Here is a 22,685-nt window from a genome sequence, read left to right on the forward strand (position 1 = left end):
TAGCTCGGATGAGCTTTGTCTGTTGTGTTTGGCCTGGCCGTATTTGCCATATCCGGCGTGACGGTTATCGTCACGTGTCGTGGGGCGCCCACGCAATCCGTAGATCGATCTTGTTTGCCTTGCCTTGTCCTCCAATATGTCTCACAGGTCTAGCGCGTTTCCACGTGCCTTGGTACTTTTTGAGCGGCGCCGGGGTGCGGCTTGAGTTGTGGGCCGAAAGGCCTCTCTGTCGCGGCCACGGGGTGGCCGATCGGCCGCATCGTATGCTGGTGATGTAGGTTTAGTTGCTTCCTCCTCTAGTTGGGGTAGCAGCCTGCGCTTTGGGTAGCTCTTGGAGGGGCGTTCGAGTTTGTACTCTTCGGCAGCGAGGACTTCCGTCTATCTGTCCGCTAGCAAGTATTGGTCAGCTCTAAGCTGCTGCTGTTTTCTCTTGAGGCTGCTTGCCGTGGCCATGAGCCTGCGTTTGAAACGCTCTTGTTCAGCGGGGTCCTCAGGCATGACAAATTCGTCGTCATCGGGGCTTGCTTCGTCTTCGGAGGGAGGCATGTAGTTATCGTTCTCGACCTCTCTGTCCGCCGCTCTCTCATGAGGGCTGGCTTCTCCATCCTCCTGCGCTGAATCCTGCTGGAGGGGGTTGTCTTCGGCACTGTCCGGGGTGTTATTGTCTTCGGTGCCAGACTCGCCGTTTTTGCTTTGGCGGGATTTAGAGCGGCGCCGGTGACGCCGATGCTTAGGCTGTTTCTTGGAGGAGTCATCCTCCGTTGTTCCATCGCCATCCCCTTCTTTTGGGGTGTCCACCATGTATATGTCGTATGACGAGGTGGCTTTCTAGTGCCCTATAGGTGCTGGTTCTTGGTCGTCTCCTTCGTCGGCATCCATACCGCCGATGTCTTCAGAGTCGAAGTCGAGCATGTGGCTACGAAGTGGGTGGTGGGTGGGTTTCGAATTTCTTCGTTGTCCGCATCCCAACCTTGTTGACCATAGTCCGGCCAGGGCTCTCCTGATAAAGAGAGAGACTTTAGTGAATTCAGGATGTCGCCAAAGTGCGAGTGTTGAAAGATGTCCGCGGCGGTGAACTCCATGATCGGAGCCCAATTGGGTTCGATCGGGAGGTGTGCGGAAGATTCGGAGTCCAGAACGGAGTCCGGCACCCTGGAGTCACGAGCTTCGCGAAGGACCAGATTGGTGTTCGGCTCGATCACCATAGAGATTGCAGCCCCCAATGTGGCGTCCAGCCACCCGTCCTCGACCGGCACAGTCAGCTCCGAGCTAAGGGTCGGAGCGGACACCTGAGCGGCTCTTTGGGCACTGTCCAGCGGCAGAGCTAGATCATGCCCATCGTGACAGTGCGGCACGCTCGGCTGTGGCTCGAATCCATCGAAGATCAAGTCTCCGCGGACGTCAGCCGTGTAGTTTAAACTTCCAAATCTGACCTGATGGCCAAGGGCGTAGCTTTCGATCTGCTCCAGATGGCCAAGTAAATTGGCCCGCAATGCAAAGCCGCCGAATACGAAGATCTGTCCGGGGAGAAAAGTCTCACCCTGGACAGTGTCGTGGTTGATGATCAAAGAAGCCATCGGGCCTGAAGGTGACGACACAGAGGAACTCTCAATGAAAGCACCAATGTCAGTGTCAAAACCGGTGGATCTCGGGTAGGGGGTCCCGAACTGTGCGTCTAGGTGAATGGTAACAGGAGACAAGGGACATGATGTTTTTATCCAGGTTCGGGCCCTCTCGATGGAGGTAAAACCCTACTCCTGCTTGATTAATATTGATGATATGGGCAGTACAAGAGTATATCTACCACGAGATCAGAGAGGCTAAACCCTAGAAGCTAGCCTATGGTATGATTGTTGTTCGTCCTACGGACTAAACCTCTCCAGTTTATATAGACACCGGAGAGAGCTAGGGTTACACAGAGTTGGTTACATTGGGAGGAGATCTACATATCGTATCGCCAAGCTTGCCTTCCACACCAAGGAAAGTCCTATCCGAACACGGGATGAAGTCTTCAATCTTGTATCTTCATAGTCCGGGAGTCCGACCAAAGGTCATAGTCCGGCCATCCGGACACCCCCTAATCCAGGACTCCCTTATAGGGCTTTTAAATTTCTGAGATACTCTCATGATGATGGCACTTCAGATACCTCCTAAAACTCTCACAGCATTGACGAAGATATATCGCAGCTTCCTATGGTGTGGCAAGACGGTGGCTCGGGGCAAGAACTATGCGGTGGCATGAGACTCAGTTTGTCGCCCTAAGTGGGTGGGTGGTCTTGGCATACCGAACCTGAGATGTTTGAACACTGCCATGTTGGCGAGATGGTCGTGGTTGCAACATACTGACCAGTCCAGGCCCTGGTGTCGTTGTCAAAACCGGCGGATCTCGGGTAGGGGGTGCCGAACTGTGTGTCTAAGGCTAATGGTAACAGGAGGCGGGGGACACGATGTTTACCCAGGTTCGGGCCCTCTCTATGGAGGTAATACCCTACTTCCTGCTTGATTGATCTTGATGATATGAGTATTACAAGAGTTGATCTACCACGAGATCGTAGAGGCTAAACCCTAGAAGCTAGCCTATGATTATGATTGTCCTTGTCCTACAGACTAAACCCTCCGGTTTATATAGACATCGGAGGGGCTAGGGTTACACAGAGTCGGTTATAGAGAAGGGAATCTACATATCCAAATTGCCAAGCTTGCCTTCCACGCAAAGGAGAGTCCCACCCGGACATGGGACGAAGTCTTCAATCTTGTATCTTCATAGTCCAACAGTCCGGCATAAGTATATAGTCCGGCTGTCTGAGGACCCCCTAATCCAGGGCTCCCTCAGTAGCCCTGAACCAAGATTCAATGACGATGAGTCTGGTGCGCAGATTGTCTTCGGCATTGCAAGGCGGGTTCCTTCTTCGAATACTCCAAAGTAGATCTTGAACACAAGAATCGTGTCCGGCTCTGCAAAACAATTCCACATACCACCGTAGAGAGTACAATATTCTACGAGTCTAATCTGCTGACAACTTTTCCATAGCGTGACATCATGTCGTGGCCCAGTCATTATTTGAACCGTTTTCTCAACCTGCTACTACATATCTTGCGAGGAGGTTTTATTGGCACGTCTTGTCGAAGCAGAGATCGTGTCCCCTTATCCCGGGATTCTCATCAATACGGGTGTGGGTAACCCAACCGTGCCATTAGCATGGCGCTTGGGGAATAAGCGAGTTTCTAGGGCAAGTGGGGAGGCGCATGATTTCTGCTGCCTTTATAAAGAGACAAGGATTCCCCTTTTTCACCCACGCCTTCTTCTTCCTCTGCTCATCCATTCTCGGGCTCCAACGCCCAAGCTTTCACCTTCTCCGCAAAAACATTCCGAACATGTCTGGAGCGGGAGGCAAGTGGATGGCCTCCTCCATTAAGAAGGAGGACATCAAGAAGCTTCGGGAGGCCGGATACTTGTCCAAAGACATGGCGCATCGGCTTTCGGCCGAAGGGCAGATCATCCCTACCCCGAAACCCCACGAAAGGGTAGTATTCCTATCCCACTTCGTTCGCGGGCTGGGATTCCCCCTCCACCCATTCATCCACGAACTGATGTTCTACTACGGGCTGGACTTCCATGATTTGGCCCCCAACTCCATCCTCACACTACAAAAAATACACTTCCGTGATGATACGTGTTTGTCACAGTAGGTCGCATTTTTTTCATGCATGTACACCCATGACAAATTTATGACAGAATAAGATAGGCATACATGTGCTGTCGTAGAAGTGTTCCATGACATTACCAAAATTATCATCACGGGAGTGTCCACTTCCATGATGATAAATCGCGCGTCACAGAAGTGCTTTTGTCAAGGGTGACCGACACATGGCATCCACCGTAACGGAACACCATTAAGCTATCGGGTTGGGGTTTGGATCCGATAACCCGTTAACAGCCCCGACCAATGGGAAATTTCCACGTGTAAAATTCTTATTGGCCGGATGAAACACGTGTCAGCTCGTCAGTGGGTCAGATAGGCGCCTATGATATGTCGACACGTGCCACGGCCCACCACTGGCCCATTTAGCTTACAAAGCCGGCCCGTTTGACTTGGTCAAAAGTTAACGGGCTAGCCCATGAAAAGCCTGTTAACGGTCTCTTCGCAAATAGCCAATTTTATGGCCCGTTAGGCACTAAAGGAAATCGGCCCAACAACGTCATGTGGCCCATCGAATATAACACCAGCCCATTTCACTTTCGGCCCATGTATGGCCCACGACGTCTTTCGGCCCATATGAGGCCTTCGTATCTTTCGGCCCTTTACAGGCCCACGGTGACTCTAGCCCATAATAAACAGTAATTTTCTTTGTACCCATTAACGACCCGTGATTTACATGGGCCGTTTCCAGCCCGTGTTAGCTTTCGGCCTATTGACGGCCCATACGTTCTTGGGCTCCCTTTTGGCCCTCGATTACTTCCGGCCCGTTACTGGCCTGTTCCCCTAATGGGCCAAATTCGGCCCATGGCAAGAGTCGGCCCGTTACTGGCATGTTCCCCAAATGGGCCAAATTCGGCCCATGGCCAGAGTCGGCCCGTTACTGGCTGTTACCCTAATGGGCCAAATTCGCCCCATGGCAAGAGTCGGCCCGTTACTGGCGTGTTACCCTAATGGGCCAAATTCGGCCCATGGCAAGAGTCGGCCCGTTTCTGGCCAGCCCATCCTATATTCTGGCCCATTAACGACCCGTTATGCCTGTGACAGAATTAAGCTTTTGCAGTCCTACGGCATGTTAACGGCCCGTTGCCGTGCTGGGCCCGTACCAATTACGCCCGATTACGGCCCATGTAGACCCATTTATCCGACGGCCCGAGGCCCATTTATCGACGCCCCGAGGCCCACCGATTACAGGCCCATTTATCGACGGCCCGTAGGAGACCCATGGATCCTACGGCTCGTATATGGCACATGGGTAGTTGCGGCCACTAGCAAACCAGGGAAAGAGAAGACTAGGAAATAAATAAGGCCCAAACTAACGCTAGGCTATTAAGGCGATTGCACAGATTACATCCACTCGGCATCAAAGATCGCCACCAGTGCAAATATAGAGAACACCCTACACTATACAAAAAGGGCGTGCTGTTTTCTTCAGCCAGTGGCTGCACGTTAAGAATAAATTTTGTATCGCACCAAAACAAATTACAACTATGTAACAAAAGGAAGGTTGGCATAAAACTTAACAGTATAGCAGATAAATGCACCACCAGAAGTTCAGAAGCTCGGTTCATTTGACCTGACTGTTACGTTTTCATGCTGTATTGTCCGATGGAACACCATAACCCTCGCCTTCATTTCCCCTAGGCTCCTGAACAACATAGCAAATGTCTGATAGTCTGGTTTCAAAACCATGCATATCTTGACGACATTGAGCAATGTTTCTCCTTGTTTCACAAAGGGCCTCTGTTAGGGAATGGACTTGTGTCTGGAGCGCAGATACAACATTGCTTTGAGCTTGCATATCTTGATCATGAGGCAGTTTGGACGATATTGCCTTAACAACCAACCCAGTATTACGCAGGAACGTGCTTTTGGCACTGTTAGTGGACAGGTACTGACCCACTGCAGCAAGAGCTGACATTGCGGTTATAGTTGCCTCGCCACCTTCAGAAGGTGGCGGTTCCACCATTTTTTCCATAGCTCGCTGAAAAGTTGAGGTTTTACATTAGTAGTACCAGAACAGAAGATATTAAGGAGGCAGCAAAACCAAACAAAATAGCTTTGGTCTATATACAGAACTTATTCTGGTGAACCCATGTAAAATATTAGTTGTATTTTATTGCAAAGTACATAATAAAACCAGGTTCCAAACATATGACCATGTACCATCGCTAATGTATTGTCTATTTCTTCACATTGTATTGAGGGCTAAGGATAAAGAGACGAAGTTTATAATACGGTAAGCATAGTATGACATCATTCATATCACAAAACAACTGAGAACAGACAAACATGCAATTGTAACGTTGTGTGGGCAAGTCCAGCACGGAACTAGATTACGGGTCAAGATCAAAGGAACATCACTCCTCCCTTTTAAACCTTGTAAGGTGCAATGATACGCTAAGACAATTGTGTATAAAATTGAAAAGAGTAATAGACATTGGCTGCAAACCATGCAGTTCAAGGCACAAGTCAGAGTAAGTAGTAGTTAAAAGGCATGAGGATTAAGGACTTACAACAGCGGCTTTGACTGGTGTAGTCATGCCCTTCTTCTTGCTGGTGTGACAGTCCTTGAAGATTTCCACAGCATTTGGTTCAGGTACTTTTTGGTCCTTGCGGGCTTTCCTCTGCATTTCGAACAAGTCAATATAGATCTGATAATATGGTACAGCGAAAAGAGTGAAACAACAGCTAATTACAAGAGCCTCGCAGTGTGCAATATAGCTACGAGATCCTGTCGTCTGTTGGAATTTCACTTTCGTACGGTTGGCCTTGTTCTTTGAACAGTTCACCTACAAGAAGATAGATTTGTGTGGCACATGCGTCAATAGGACTTCAACATGTGATCTGATCACATATATATAATGTACCTGATACTTCGGATCAGACCAGTGTTTAACAAGGCCCCTCCAGTCTTCATCCGATATATTTTCCACTGGAGATGTTTGGGAAAGTTCACTGTTAGCCTTGCCTTCAAAGTGAGTTTTCCTCAAGTTATACCGATACTGTCGCAGAGCAGACTTGAAAACATGGGTGCAAGCTTGTCTGGTTGCATCATCTTGGCTATCCAACTTGAACCTCATCTGTTGAAAATTATGGGAGTCTCATTATCAGCAACCTAGAAAGTATGGGACAGAGCAAGACGATATTACTAGTTTCCATACATAACCATACTTACAGATAAATGGTCGAGGAAGGTGTTGAACTGGGTTTCGTCTTTGTCATTCCTGTACTGAATCCATGTTGGGAGGATACGTACATGACACCTAACGGCAACCGCTGCCTCTGATACTAACTTGGCTGACTCTGTAGCATCACGTGGCCTTTTTAAACCTGCCTCAAAACGGATCTCCATTCTTCCTCCTCTAGATTTAGTTAACCTATCGAGCATTATCCCTGATGTTTGTTTCCTCTTGCGCCTAGGTGCTAGTCCAACAACGAACATAGGAAGTGTTAGTGTACATCAAACTGTGAGACTACATATAAAGAAGCATGCAACTGTAACTTGACTCCAGCAACTACCTTCTTGCTGTTGAAGCTCACAAGGTTCATCTGATATTGCCAACTCGTCTTGTGTCAAGAGTGCTTGGGAAGTAGTGTCAGGTGGCAAGGGAGCTTGGGAACGTGCTGCTAGCTCAGTTGACGCACGAGTATGTCGTGCAGCTGGTAGTACTGTGGTAGGTGTTGCAAGAACTAGGGCTGTCTCTGCTTGTTTGGTGGCAGCTATTTGTTTCTGTTTGGCTTTTTTTGCAGTTCGTGTAGCATGGGATGCCGTGTTTGTAGAATTTTCCGCTGGACTTTCACCTTCTATTGCACCATCAGTACCAGCAGAATCTGCAGGATTCATCCGCTTCTCATTCCCTGCCATTCTCTGTTTCTTCCTCTTTCTCTGTGCCATGTTAAGTCAAGCCGACAAGAAAAACGAATAAAATTTAGTTCTTCAGAACAAATTGATGCGTGATGCAGACGAACTAAACTTTGATGTTAGACAACCACATGATAGGAGGATGTAATATGTATGAAAAACAGGACGGAAGAGATAACCAGAACTATGATGTGTAAACTAAGAAGAAGACATTTCACCAAATTAGAAGCAATGCAATGGAAGGTAGACACCATATGAAAGATGCTACAAATATCGCTCTGCCAAGTTAACAGTGTCTCAGCATAAATGGCGTTTAAACAAATGTGAAGCAGTACAAGAAATAAATCATATGCAAGATGCAAACAACATCACACTACCATGTTAGAGGTCTCTCGTCATTAGTGCCATTGCATATTCACAGCATTGCATATTCACAGCTTATGATGTGTAAACTAAGGAGAAGGCATTTCAACAAATTAGAAGCAATGAAAGCTAGACACCATATGAAAGATGCAAATAATATCACTCTACCAAGTTAAAACTGTCTCGTCATAAGTGCCATTTCAACAAATTAGTAGTACAAGCTAGAAAAGAATGTGAGATGTAACCTATATCACACTCCAAAGTCAAACGTGTCTTATGATAAGTGATTGTTGCAGGTTACACAACAGTAGTAATTTGATGTAAGAACATGGTGTGATAGACAGATATTGTATGTTCTAGAAACAGGAACACGTGTCTTATTCAAGTATAATGTGTAAAGTAAGCAGATGGAATTCAACAAAATTAGAAGCAATACAAGCTAGACATCACACATAACATGCAACCACATATAACAGTGCCAAGTTAGAGGGAGCACCAGTGATGCTGCACTAGGGGAGACGTGCTCATCATAAACACAACTTTGTTGAGTGTCTATGCATGTGTTGTCTTGGAAATCATCTTGGGGGTGTGGAGGAGTAGAAACTGTAGAGGCCCTCCGTTTGGAAGGAGCACCTTTATCCGCTGCCTTGCTAACTTCCTTCCGCTTTATTGATTTTGAATTGTCAAGTAAAACCGACAAGAAAAAGCAATAAAATTCTCTCTTCAGAACTCATTCATGCATGATACTGACAATCACTACTTTGATGTAAGGCAAACACATGATACCAGGATGGAATATGTACGAAAAACAGGACGGCATGACATGTTCACAACTGTTTGTGTAAACTAAGAAGAAATCATTCTAGCAAATAAGAAGCAATGCAAGCTAGACACCACATGAAAGATGCAACCAATATGACTGCCAAGTTAAAAGCGTCCCATCATAAATGGAATTTCAACAAATTAGAAGCAGTGCATGCTATAAATCATATGAAAGATGCAATACTAAAGGTGTCTCGTCATATTGATTGATGCGAGATACAAAAAAAACAATAGTTTTATGTAAGGACATGCTTAATAGACAGATGTACTATGTACTAAATACAGGAAGGCATGTCACATTAACAGGTATAATGTCACATTTACATGAGTATAAGCTAAGCAGACTAGCACATGCAGTTTAACCAGATTGGAAGAATTACAATCTAGACACCATATGCAACATGCAACCACATATCATGCTGCCAAGTTAGAGCAAGCACCTGCAATGCTAGTGTAGGGGAAATGCTGTAATCAACTACAGAGCTACGTTCACTATCATCATCTAGCATTTCTGTTTCTTGAGAATCATGTCGGGAGGCTGACGTTGCATTCTTTAAATGAGGAGTAGTCCCCTTGCCTGCCTGCCTCGTCATAGGTGATTGATGAGGGATCCACAAGAACATTAGTTTGATGTAAGAACATGGTTAATACACAGATGTACTAGTATGTACCAAAAACAGAAAGGCATGTCATATTCAAAGGTATAATGTGTAAGCTAAGCAGATGCAATTTAACCAAATTGGAAGCAATACAAGCTAGACATCTGGCTGGAGTGGTGAACATGATCATCTAGGACCTGAGAGCCTAGTGGGAGGCAGGCTGCTTCGCCACCATCGCAGCTTTTTAGTTGGCTTCCAGGTGATGCCTGTCTTTGCTGGGCTTGTCACTGGCTCAGCCAATGCCCTGACTAGCTATTTGTCTTCTGGTGCTCACAGGATGGTGGTTCATGTAAAAAATATCTTTCCTTATCTTAATAAAGACCGACTTCGGCCTTTCGAATACAAGCTAGACACCAACATACAACCACATATGGCACCGCGAAGTTAAAGCAAGCACCCAGGATGGTGGTTCATTGCGAGCGAGGTCATCAAAAACAGAGCTATGTTTACTGTCTCCATCTGCTGACACTACACCCTTTATAGTGTTGTAACGTGTCTTGCCTACCCGTATACCAAGCTGGAGCGACTTGTCTCTTTTCTTTGCTGCTTCTCTTTCGGCAGGAGAGTCTGAAATACCCTTACATAAAAACACAATAGTGAGAGTATGGGTGAAGTGTGTGCAGAACTAGTGCACTGTAAAAGTAGCAGATAGCAGGTGGCTTAAAAATAAATGACAGGAGACATATGATAGCTCTACAACATTGCATGGCAAATAAAATTAGATTCTACTCCGTATGATTTTGTAATATATGAGCACAGGAAATGCAGGTACTCCTCCAGCACACCACCACATGTGGTCATATCTAAGATAACAGTTGACTGAAAATAAATAGGTCAGTCGATTTTTTTAATGAACCATCCGATCTATAGGAAACGGGCAGATGGCCTTCGTCTACCTCCCGCCAGTCACTGTTGACGATCTTTCATGAACCGCCAGCGACCACCAGCCTAGACCCGTGCCTCCACCGCCCCGCCCTCCCATCGACCTCACACCACCGCCGTGCTTGGCAGGGCCCCCAAGCTATCCCTTTAATCCCGGCCGACCTCTAGATCGGGCGCCAGTAGCTCTAGGCCGCAGACGCCCCTAAGATAAACACCAAGGCGCTGCTTCCCCGGCGTAATAGTCGTACTAGCGCCTGTTACACCGGGGAATGCTTCCATTAATTGGGAATCAACTGGCCATAAATTGAAATTCAGGGGGGCGACGGACCTCTATCTAAGGTGAAATAGTATATGAGGAGAAACCTTGTGCATCGCGAGTTACTAGGAACATCTAGTATCAAGAAGAAGCGGTCAACTAGTGTCTTCTGTGGGATGAATACCGTGCAAGCAGAGACATAAGATTTGCACGAATAAGGGAAGAGGAGTACCTTCTTCGGTTGCCGGTGTGGTCACCTCCACATGTCGCGCCGATCTTCTTGTTTTTACCGGGGAAACCGATGTTCTGGAGGGTGCTGGCTTGGACGAACCCATGGCCAAATTGTTGACTGTGTTGCCGTGGCTGTATGTCGGCGGAGGGGAAGCAGATCCGAGGCGGTGGAGGGTGGCGAAGTTGGAGGGGCAGCGGTGAGGCGCAGGACGGCGTGGTTGAACTGGCTCGGGTACGGACAGCTCGGCTTCGGCTTCAACTACTAGCCGTGGAGGGCGTTGCGGTTGAGGTTGCGGTGGATGACGACGTCGGGGTATCGGCTCCGGCATGATGGAGGAGGGCAGCGGTTGATGGGTGGGATGGGGTGGCGAACGGAGGACGCCGGGGTTTCGCGGCTGGTGGAGAGGTAGTTTTGGCGCGCACGGAGTACGAATGGGGAATCAGATGGGTGGGGGGAACCATGTTTCGGTCTGGGACGCGCTTGTTTTTGGCTTTTTTGAACAGAAGATGGGACGCGCTTGTTTGAAATTTGGGGAAAGTACAAACTTTGCCCCCCTCTTAAATTTCGGACCTACTGCGGGTCGGGGGTAGGATGGTAATCCCAGGTGTCCCAAATAGTGGGCAGGAGCGATTTCGGCCGCACGCATGTGTGCGTAGGCGGCCATTGTGTATGAATGTTTTTCGGAGGCGGTTGCGTGGCGTCTAGATGAAGCTACAAACCTACCCCAGTTTAGACCTTTGGACGTCGGGCCGGTAGGTTTCACAGGTCGGAGTTATTAGAAAAGTAATTTCCTTGTACTACCAAACATTGGTCTCACGCGGTTTCGGGCGAGTAGAGGCTCTTTTGGTGCTTCGTTTGAAATTTTGAAACACAAGCATTCACGTTTAGAGTACTCTTGAACTATGAGGATTGACCTAAATAGACAACGTTATATTTGACCTTGTATGTTTGAAAACCTCATTAAATTAGCCGCTTCCTTTTTAATTTTGACACTTGAAAATCCTATAACTACGATTATTTTGGAATGGAGGAGCTAAATTTGAATCTATTTTGTACACGACTACATATGCTATTATGTACAAAATTGGAGCAAAGATTGGTACCCCCATAGTTTAGGTATGGTTTACAAATGCCATGATATCAAATTGAAATAATTGAATGGACTTCATGTTGAATTCGATTTTTTAAACCACCTTAGGTTGAATTCAAATGTATACTAGTTCATAGGTAGCTATTTATAAATGTCCATTGTGTAACTTTCGTATGTATAATGTGCTTTACACACACAACATGAACTATACTTACGTTTATATTCGATTGCTAAAGCGATGCATTGTCTGGAGTTCAAAATACTAACTATGTGGATCAATTGTGTCGAATAATAACATAGACATGCTCAAATTCGATAGAATCTAGATGTCTGATGGATCAATGACCGCTCCTTACGCGAATTGCAAATATCATGATCCCATCCTAATATTTGGATACAATTTATATCTTTAATCAATGTGTAGAGCAGTCTTTTACGTGTAGTTTCACTCTCCATCGGTGGTCTCTCACACATGCTCACACACTCTCTCCCGAGGTGTCTTTCTCGCACACATTCTCTAGATATAACCCTCCCTCCCTCTCGTAACCATTTACAACTGTTTTCACTAACCTTTATCACAAGCACTCTTCCTCTCGCAAACATACACACGCACAATCCTCATCGACCCTTTCTATATACATGGACCTGCCTACGTGTCTCATGTACGCACATTATCTTTACGCCTGTCTCTCACGCATTATCTCACACCTCTCTTCCTAATCGACGAGTATGATTCTAGCAGAGCATTCTGTAGGATGCCCCTTAAAGTTAGGTTGGATGAATAGTAATATCAGAGATAGAGGGGTTACCTTAGTCCGAGAACCTAGGGTTACAAATCCTAGCCGGCTTTGTCAGTGGACACAGAGTCCTTCACAATTCTGCTATCTTTGTCTTGTACGACTAGTCATCCATGGGTCTTCCTAAATGTGTCATGGGCCGACCAATGTGGCGCAGGACGGAACCGAACAAAGGGCCTCACCTCGACCCACCGGACCTCACGCGGTGACACACCCTCTGCCCCCACGTCTCATTATCTTCTCACACCCACACATACCAACACAAACACCACACACACAGAAAAATTCTCCTGGTGCCTCTATTCCCTCCCCCCTTGCATATACACACTCAAGGGAATGGAATCTCTTGTCGTGACGTCATATTCGTCTCTCTCTCTAGACCACCCTCATTTCTCGTGCTATCTCTCCCACCCCCCCCCCCCGTCGGCCCCTCTATCCATGCCTCTCTCGAATACGTAATACACACACATACCTCTCTAGGCCCCGCCAAATGCATCAACTACACATTCACACATGTTACATCACGTACCCCATTGATCTAAAAAGCCCTCTCTTCACGTTTATTTCGCATACAACATTCCTTTTGAATAAAGTGTGGCCAAAAAATTATTTTAGAGTTTCTACATATATACAACATTACAAAGTTATATGGAGGAGTACGAACGCTAATTTGCATTGCATTGTGCCCACAATGATATTTATTCCGCACTGTGAATTTGTATATTTTTATACTATATACAAAGTTAGTCATAATAAAGAGAAACGAAGAGCATCTCTCTCTCCATCGCATACCCCCCCTGTACGGCCCTTTCACGTATGCACACAAAACTATCTCCATGTCCTCTAAAAGTAAGCCCCCAGAAAATTCACGCGTGTTTCATCTTTCTCTCGCGATATATGCAATGACGATCATTGTATTTGAAGTGAAAGCACGATACATACATTGGACTTCATAATCCACTCATTACGGTCACCATTTACGTTTAGTGGTTATTATACAGTCACGGGCTCACCGTACAACTTTGTATTTGCTCATGACATGACTAGTTGACCAGTTGAACGCTCCACGTGGCACCTAATCTAGTGTTACATCACATTATCTCACTAACATCGTGCCCACCTGTCAACTTGTATCTACTCTACATCTACACTATTATAAAATACTTAAAATACACTATTATAAAAAACATAGTTGGTGATGATGGTGTGCCTGCCATCCTGCAATATAGGCCGTCCGATTTATATCTGACGGATAGGAAAGAAACTATGGCAGTTTTGCAAAAAGGTACCCACACACCTCTCCCCATTTTCAAATAAGGCCTTCCCTCGTTCATCCTTTTCTCTCACAAGATAAACAAGTCATACAAATGCATATTGATGTTACGTGCAACGCACGGGCATCTTTCTAGTAAGAATGAAAACAGACGAGGTGGTGCGAAGTCATGACCGCGGGCACAGCGGACAAGGTGGCCTTGTATTGGTATGCTGAGCCGTCTATTTTAACACACATGAGCTGGTGTGGTGATTATACACACACGCACGCATGCACACGAACTCCATCCACGCAACACTCACACAAACACATGCACCCACGCACACACGCAACACTCACACGTACACACGCAGCCACGCACACACGCAACACTCACACGCACACATGCACGCATGCATGCACACACCAGTACACCACATGACCAACACACGCTCTCACGCTCAAGTGCTCAACCTACACGTGCATGCACACACATTAGGCCCTGACAGACACATACACAACCAGGTGATTCCCGCGCACGAGTTGGAGCCTTGTCGTGCCTGCGTGAATTTGTGTTTATCTAACCTTTTCCCTATGCGAACTGACAGGTGGGACCCACAAGGAACATGGTCAATTTAACTAGTCAACATGGCTCCACGCAGACTATTTGGCCGGTCAACAGAGTGCAATCCGATGCTGAACTGTGAGCAAGTGACCGGATAATCACCGCAAAATGTATATAGTGACCGTAATCAGCTTATTCTGAAGTTTGGTGACCGTACTACGCTTTTCTCTCGGTAGGCCCTCCAAAACTACATCTCTACACGTTCTCGCATGTTACATCTAACAACTATGCAATACAACACTACTACTACACTCTAACACAATAAATCATATGTGTTTTTAGTTTTACTAGATATCATATTGTTACTTATAATTATTCAGTTTGCATACATTAAAATTGCCTTTGAAATGTATGGCCAGTATCATCTACCGCGCGGGAAAAATCCCGCCCTTTCCTGTTTAATCAGGTTTGTATCGATGGATCGTGCGAAACAGCAAAACTATAGTACTATACAGTACAAGTGACAGTTCACTGGGCCGTCGTGTCGTCTACTCCTCCGTCGTAAGAGTGGAGCGCTCGCTTTCATAAATCTTCTAGTCCCTTTCATCGACATGTGGGACATCAAGCTACCGGGTCCACGTGCCATACCGGAATACAGTGCAGAGCAGCCGGGGTGAAGCACCCCAGTCATGGCGCCGACGTAGTAATGAGCAATGAGGCGTCAAATCACAAAGCTGCACCTTTCCCGCAGTTAAGTTGGAGGGACGAAGTAATAATGCTAAAAAAGAAGTTGGAGGGATGAAGCAACCATCATTTCACTCGTTGCTGAATCCGCTTCTCCCTCATCTTCTTCAACTTAACCACGTGTTGCTTCTACCGTTGTTCTGCCTCATGTGGGACGCGGATTAGCTTGGTCGCTTCTCCCTCATCTTCTTCAACTTAACCACGTGTTGCTTCTGCCGTTGTTCTGCCTCATGTGGGACACGGATCAGCTGGGTAAAGCACTGACACGTGGGACTGCATGTTAGCAAACCGCCAGGACAACGTCCTCCGAAAATAAGAAACCTCCTCCGCCATCCGCGCGGCAAAATCACCTCCCTTTTACTAATCTTTGATTCTATAATTTTTTAGATCAATATAATTGAGATTTGTATAGATAGCACACAGGAGCAAAACCAAGTGGTACGGTTAAGGGCATCCACAATGTGTAGCCAAATGTGAAAATAGCTTTTGGCATCGCGGGAACCATTGTGGACGGCGTTGCCAAAGCCAAAAAGATGGAACCGAAGCTCCCTGATTGATTGATTGAAGGAATAGAAAAATGCAACGTCTCTCCTCTTTCTCCCATGCTTGGATGCATGTAGGAGTAGTACAGTATAGAGCACAGAGTCTACTCCCCTGTCCCTTCTATCACAAATCACAAAGCAGTGAGGCGTCAAATCACAAAGCACGGATGAAGCAACTATCATTTCACTCTTCGCTGACTCCGCTTCTCCATCGTCTTCTTCGAGAAACCATCTGACCGCACTAGTACTCGTAGTAGTACTACTACCTTTATTGGTCCCCATTATATTCCGTGCCAAATTTTGACCATAGATTAAACTAACAAAATGTTTACGCATGTCACCAAACATTATATTTTTGAAAACTATGTTCAAATACGAATCCAATGAGATAATTTTTCTTGACATGCATTAACATTTTGTTAGTTAAATCTTTAGTCAAAATTTGACACAAACTACAAAGGGGACCTATAAACCAGGACGGAGGTACTAGTAGTAAAGGACTTCCTGGATGCAAATAAGGCGGTTGTCTCGGCTTGCAGGCGGCACTTGCGAACGACTTACCGTGGTCTCCCTCAATGGTGTTCTCCGTCGAACGCACTTCGCCAAACCACAAAAAAAGTCATCGACGTCACCGCAATGGGCAAGGAATTCAAATATAGTTACTACCTCCATTTTTTTGTACACAAGGCCAGTATATCAAAATTACAATTTGCAAAGGGCCACTAACACTAATCGAGGCAAAATTGATGGGGTTACCAACCAAGGACATTAATATCCCCTGCATGCATGCGGAAGTGAGAAGGTTCGTTTGCATGGCGCTGCATTAATCAAGCGATGAGGAGTGAGATGGTTAGCTCTTTGGTCTTTCGAGAGAAAAAATACGCATTAATTGACATGTGAAACGAGGATTTGTATCGAAGGAAAACCCCGCCTTTCTTTTTTAACACTAGTACTCCTAGTACGTACTACCTCCGTCCTGGTTTATAGGTCCCTTTTATAGTTTGTGCCAAATTTTGACTAAAGATTTAACTAACAAAATGTTAATGCATGTCAAGAAAAATTATCTCATTGGATTCGTATTTGAACATAGTTTTGAAAAATATAATGTTTGGTGACATGCGTGAACATTTTCTTAGTTTAATCTATGGTCAAAATTTGGCACGAAATACAATGGGGACCAATAAACCCGGACAGAGGTAGTACATACTTATCCTGTTTGGGTCTAGGCCTTGCATTGCCAAACTTCGCCACACATTTTTGCCAAGCTTGCCTAAAGTTTTCAAAATGAGAAGGAGGTACACTTGCGCACGGCTGTCGCGGTCGCACCGCACCCTCACACGGTCTCTCCTGCACACCGCGGTCGCACCGCACCCTCACACTTCGCTCCTGCACGCCGCAAACCCAACCAAGGGAACGCACCCTCACTAACACGTGCTGTCGCATGTGAACAAACCAAACTCAGCCATCCTATCGCCGACACATAATTTTCGTTCATAGAGTATGTTTATCCAACCGGAGTATCTGTACGGCCCGTGCGGTGGTCTGTTGGGGAAGAAGAAGAGGTGAGGAAGAAGGAAAGAAGGGTTAGGAGACATAGGATATTCATCCAACCGCCTGAAATGGTAGACTCAGGCGACTTGCATAACAAATAGTATGTTTTTACACAGCAAAAGATCCATAATAATAAAAACAACAACATAAAGAAAAACTATCATTGCTCGCGGAAAGAGACGGCCTCGTCGTCTTTGGCTGCAGGCGCGAACCAGCCGTCGCTGCCGACGTGTGTCTCCGCACCGTGGTTGTCCTCGGCCTCCAGCTAATCGTTCAAGCGGAGCGTGCTGGCGCTCTGCACGGATGAGAGCACAGCCCGGTTCAAGTCGAGGACGTCCGGTTCCGCCTGCAGGAGGGCCTCGATGGCAGCGGCATCCGCGCGCTCCGCGTCGAGTCGAGCCTCCGCCGCCCGGTTCAAGTCCAGGACTTCCGGTTCCGCCTGCAGGAGGGCGTCGATGAGAGCGGCATCCGCGCGCTCCGCGTCGAGTCGAGCCTCTGCCGCCCGGTTCAAGTCCAGGACTTCCGGTTCCGCCCGCAGGAGGGCGTCGATGAGAGCGGCATCCACGCCCTCTGCGTCGAGTCGAGCCTCTGCCGCCCGGTTCATGTCCAGGACGTCCGGTTCCGCCTGCAGGAGGGCCTCGATGGCAGCGGCATCCGCGCGCTCCGCCTCAAGTTGAGCCTCCGCCGCCCGGTTCACATCCACGACATCCGGTTCCGCCTGCAGGAGAGCCTCGATGGCAGCGGCATGCGCGCGCTCCGCGTCGAGTTGAGCCTCTGCCTCCCGGTCCTCCTTTAGTATCGCCATGTTGAACCGCTGGTCCGCCTGCACCATGGGGGACTCGGACGCCGGCACGAAGTCGACGTCCATCGTCTCATACCCATCGGGGGCCTTCTGCGCCGCGACCTCCGCAGTGAACATTGGATCGGCTTCCTCCTCCTCGTAGCTTGGCTCCAGAGAACTCGGGGATTGGCCCGCCGCAAAGCGAGCTTGGGAACGGAGGTCTGTGGCGCCGACCGCCGCCGCGATTTCTGCGCGGCGCTCCGGCGTCAGCATCTTGTAGTAAGTGATCTTGCGGCGCACCATGGCTTTCCGGCGAACTAGGGGACGCTTGATGCGGGCTAGGGGATCGAAAGGTGGGGGAATGGGCTGGAGATTTGGTGTGGTTTTAGGGCAGTGGCTGGCGTAGGCCGAGCAGCGAAGGTTCTGGTGTGAATAGTGGTTCCGGTGACGACCGGTCAATCGGTTTTGACTGTACATCGCTCTTGTCGCGTTCGCGTTGCAGCCCGGCACGCTGGACCCTCCACGTCGCTCACCGAATGGAACGCGCTTCGTCTTGCGTTTTCGCTCGCTTGTGGGACCGCAGTTGAGAGCAAACCGACGTCCCTCCCCCTCCCCCGCCCGCGTCATTTATTATACCACTACTCCCTCCGTTTTATGCGGAGTAAATAAAAACAGAGGGAGTATACTACGGATGAGGATCCCCTGACGTGGCCGAACCCATTGAGTAACTGACATGCGGGGCCTAGCAAGCATGGGGTCCGCCAGTAAGTGACCGAAAGGGAGGGTAAGGCAGGGATACCTACGTCAGAGGATCCACTTCCACTATACTACTTTGACCAAATGTTAGAGTAATAATATATGACATGCAACTTACACAAATGTTAGAGTAATAATATATGACATGCAACTTACACAAAGCATACAGGGTCTAATGCGTTTTTCGAGGCTAACTTTGACCAAATGTTAGAGTAATAATATATGACATGCAACTTACACAAAGCATATGGTCAATTTCGTATGTGAAAGGAGTTTCCAATGATATAATTTTCACATTATACATCTCATGCACTCCCTCCGTCTAGGTGTGTAAGTCATCTTACGAAAACCAAATAATCCCAAAACACGTAGGCGCGGTGCATTAACTTCTACCTCGTTTCTTGTTTCTTGACATATGAACCAATAAGAGATGAGGGTGTGCATGCTTTTAATGACCTGAGACTATCAAACATGACATGCAGTGGTTAGTTCATTGCATGCAATACTATTAATTAGCAAATAAACATTAATGTCTCTCGTTTTCCCCTCCTCCTTGGTCACGGTGCACAGCCTAAGATGACTTACTCACCTATGTGAAAGGAGTACTATTAATCTTGTCAATAGTCAAATTGGAAACCATCTCGAGTACAAATCTAGGAGTACGTACGAATCTAACAATATTGATTGGGCGTTGTTGAATGTTGATACCTTTTTTATCATAGTAGAGATACTTTGACTACACATAAAACTTATATGTAAGGTAGAAAGGATAGGAGGGAGTATATTGTACGTTCAAAAACGAAACGAACATTGAATACCCTTTATATATGATTTGCGGATGCTATGATCACCGGTTCAAAATTTTGAATCCGCCTTAGGTATCACGTGCCCCCACTCGTTCCCTCTCGATTTCATCTCGGGGTCCGGAGATCTATTGAAAGAGGACTAGGGTGGGTACATGCGAATGATACTCGGCGGAATGTTCAAATGAGGCATGCGGGAGGATGGACTCGACTGGAGGGCGACATGATCGATGGAGAAGAGGGTTGGAGAGGAATGAGAAATAAGCAAACGCCACATGATTACACTTGAACGGCTCAAATAAACAATAAGTTGTCTCGCTTGGCCTACATAGTGAAAGGCCTAATGCGCAACGCGGAGCACTGACGCTCGAATATGGCCGGGAAAACAGGGAAACCGACATGTGGGGCACACCCGTCGGGACGACGTAGCGCAGACTAGTCCAATGGAGGAGCTGGCCCACGACCTCCTCGCCACCGACAACCGTTCATGTGGGTCTTTGGGGCCAACAACGGGGCGCAGCTCCAGCACCGCCTCTGGACACGGCGACCGCGGTGAGCGACACGCTCATATCGTCGATAGACACGGTCGGTTTCAGTGTGCCGAGGGTGGCGTTTGTGCTGTGGCACGACCAACGGTATGTTTGGTTTGTGCCCAAGGTTGCCCCATCAAAGCATTGGGTAGCCAAAATTTTGGTTGAGGTATTGGTTGCCCATGATTTGGCCGACATTGGCAAGAAAAATGAACTAGAGTTGGCTAGAGTTCATTGGCATGCCAAAGAAATGGCAACCATCCAAACAAAGACCAATCTTTGGGTCATGACCAAAATTTTGGTAAGGTGCACTTTGGCCACAATCCAAACACACCCCAACACCCGGCTCGTCGCGGATGCACGGGGCGCCGCGACGCGTCCGCGGAGTGGTGTAGCGCGGCCAACTGCATCCTCTGGACCTGAGACCATGCCGGGTCGTCTTGCTTTTTCAATGACATGCGGGGATCGCATTTGAGCAAAGGGCATCTCCAACGTTGCCACGACCGCAGCTGACTACCCTGGCACACCAAAGCCCTCGTCCCTCGCGCCGTCGCGCGGTGCGTTCCCAGCCGGCGCCAGCTGCCCGCATTCATGCCGTCCGTTCGTATGTCGTCGTTAAGAGGCTCGGTGCCCGAGGAACCAACTCCGGCGACTTAATGACGCACCCGGACGCTTGGCCTCACCGGAATGCGCTACTTAAAGCGGCAACGCCCAGCTAACCTCCACACCATAGCGCATCGTCCTCCTACCTGACACCACATCCGCCATGACCGCAAGTGCGAACGCTCTGCGGGAGAGCTTGTCTTCGGGGATGAAGCTCGAGGTCGCCGCCCTCGCTCAAGTCGCCTCTCGCGACGCAATAGCGGCGTAGCCGGACGCGGACGCGACCGCACAAGCGGTGGCCACGCTGGCGGCCGACGACGGGAGCACCGTCAGCCACGCGTCCTACTTGCCGCCGTCCAACGTCCGGCACCGCCGAGGTCGGGGACTCCTCCGAGGATGAGTAGGGCATGGGAGGCGGCAGGGCATGGTGTGCCAACTGGCCGGTCCGTATCCCGTGTTCTACTCTTCCTCGCCGGAGACCGCACCTTCACTTCACGGGTCTTGAACCCCGCCCCCGTACATAGAGATCGCAGATGGAGGACGTCGGTCGCCGCCGTAGAATAGGTTTAGGGTCAGGTTTCTTTTATTTTTCTGTCTTATAAAAGTTCGAAATGTAATGAAAATCTGCCGTGTTTGCATTAATCTCGGCCGGTGTATATGAACTTTCACAATAATATACATATTGTAGGAGTACTAGTGCACGGAAGATCAAGATCTTGTGGGAGAAAAGGATGAACGAGGGAAAGCCTTATCTGCAAATGTGGAGAGGAGTGCGGGTAAATTGTCATAGTTTCCTTCCTATCCGTTAGATATAGATCGGACGGCCTATATTGCAGGATGACAGGCACACCATCATCACCAACTCTGCTTTTTATTGAACCGAGACAAATCTAAAAAACCCAACTAAGCCAACCTCCCAGCATATCGCGCGGGAAAAGACCCGGCCGCGCCGTTTTAGTCGGGATTACCGGATTACTAGTAGTAGTATCGATGGATCGCGCGAAGCAACATTTGTTTTGAGGGGGCGAAGCACCTAGTTTAAAAGGAAAAAAGGCGGTACACTCACAGCACTCCTGTCGCGGTCGCATTGCACCCCACACACGTTCGGTCCTGCACACGGCTCACGCAAACGGAACGCGCTTCGGCTTGCCTCTTCACTGACACGTGGGACTGCACTTGGAGAAACCGACCATGCGCCAAACTCCCCCCGCCCACCGCGCGAAAATCCTCCCCCCCCCCCACACAAAAATTCCCCCCAAATTCGATTCAACCGCCCTTCGGCCAAATATTCCCCAAACCACCCTTCCCCCCGTCCCCCTCCACTCCATTCGCTCCGCCAAAGCCGCCCTCCCCGCCGCGCCGATACGTCGGCGCCGCGGTTCGTCGAGGGGACGCACGGCGATCCTCTCGCTCCCACAGTACGCTCTCGTAGACTGCCGTCCTCTAGCCGCGCCGCCACCTCTGGCTACGTTCTTGTGGAGGCGCACGGCGGTCAGCGCCGCCACCGCTGGCGACGTTCGTGTGGAGACGCACGGCGGTCAGCTTCTCCCACGGTACGCGCATTCTAGACTGAGGCCCCGTTCATGTCGGTGTAGCGCTGAATGTTAGCTGATAGACGCTGTTAATCTCACTGTTTGCCGAAGTAGTTTACTGTCAATATGCTCTGCTTAAGAAGCTTCCTTGCCCTGTTCTGCACTCAATCTGCTTAGCTGAGATGGCATGCCAAGGCCGATTAGTTGCTAAAATATCCTGCCATATATTTATTGTGACGTAGATTGCCATGGTCTAGTAGCCAATCTGTTAGGTGAAATAGCTCTACACCGTTTTATACTCGATCTTTGTTGCTGCGATGGCCTTCGATAGTTCGATGGCTGTGTGCTCGGGCTCATTGACT

The sequence above is a fragment of the Triticum aestivum genome, chromosome 2B (genome assembly GCF_018294505.1).
Source record: "Triticum aestivum cultivar Chinese Spring chromosome 2B, IWGSC CS RefSeq v2.1, whole genome shotgun sequence".
Lineage (NCBI taxonomy): Eukaryota > Viridiplantae > Streptophyta > Magnoliopsida > Poales > Poaceae > Triticum > Triticum aestivum.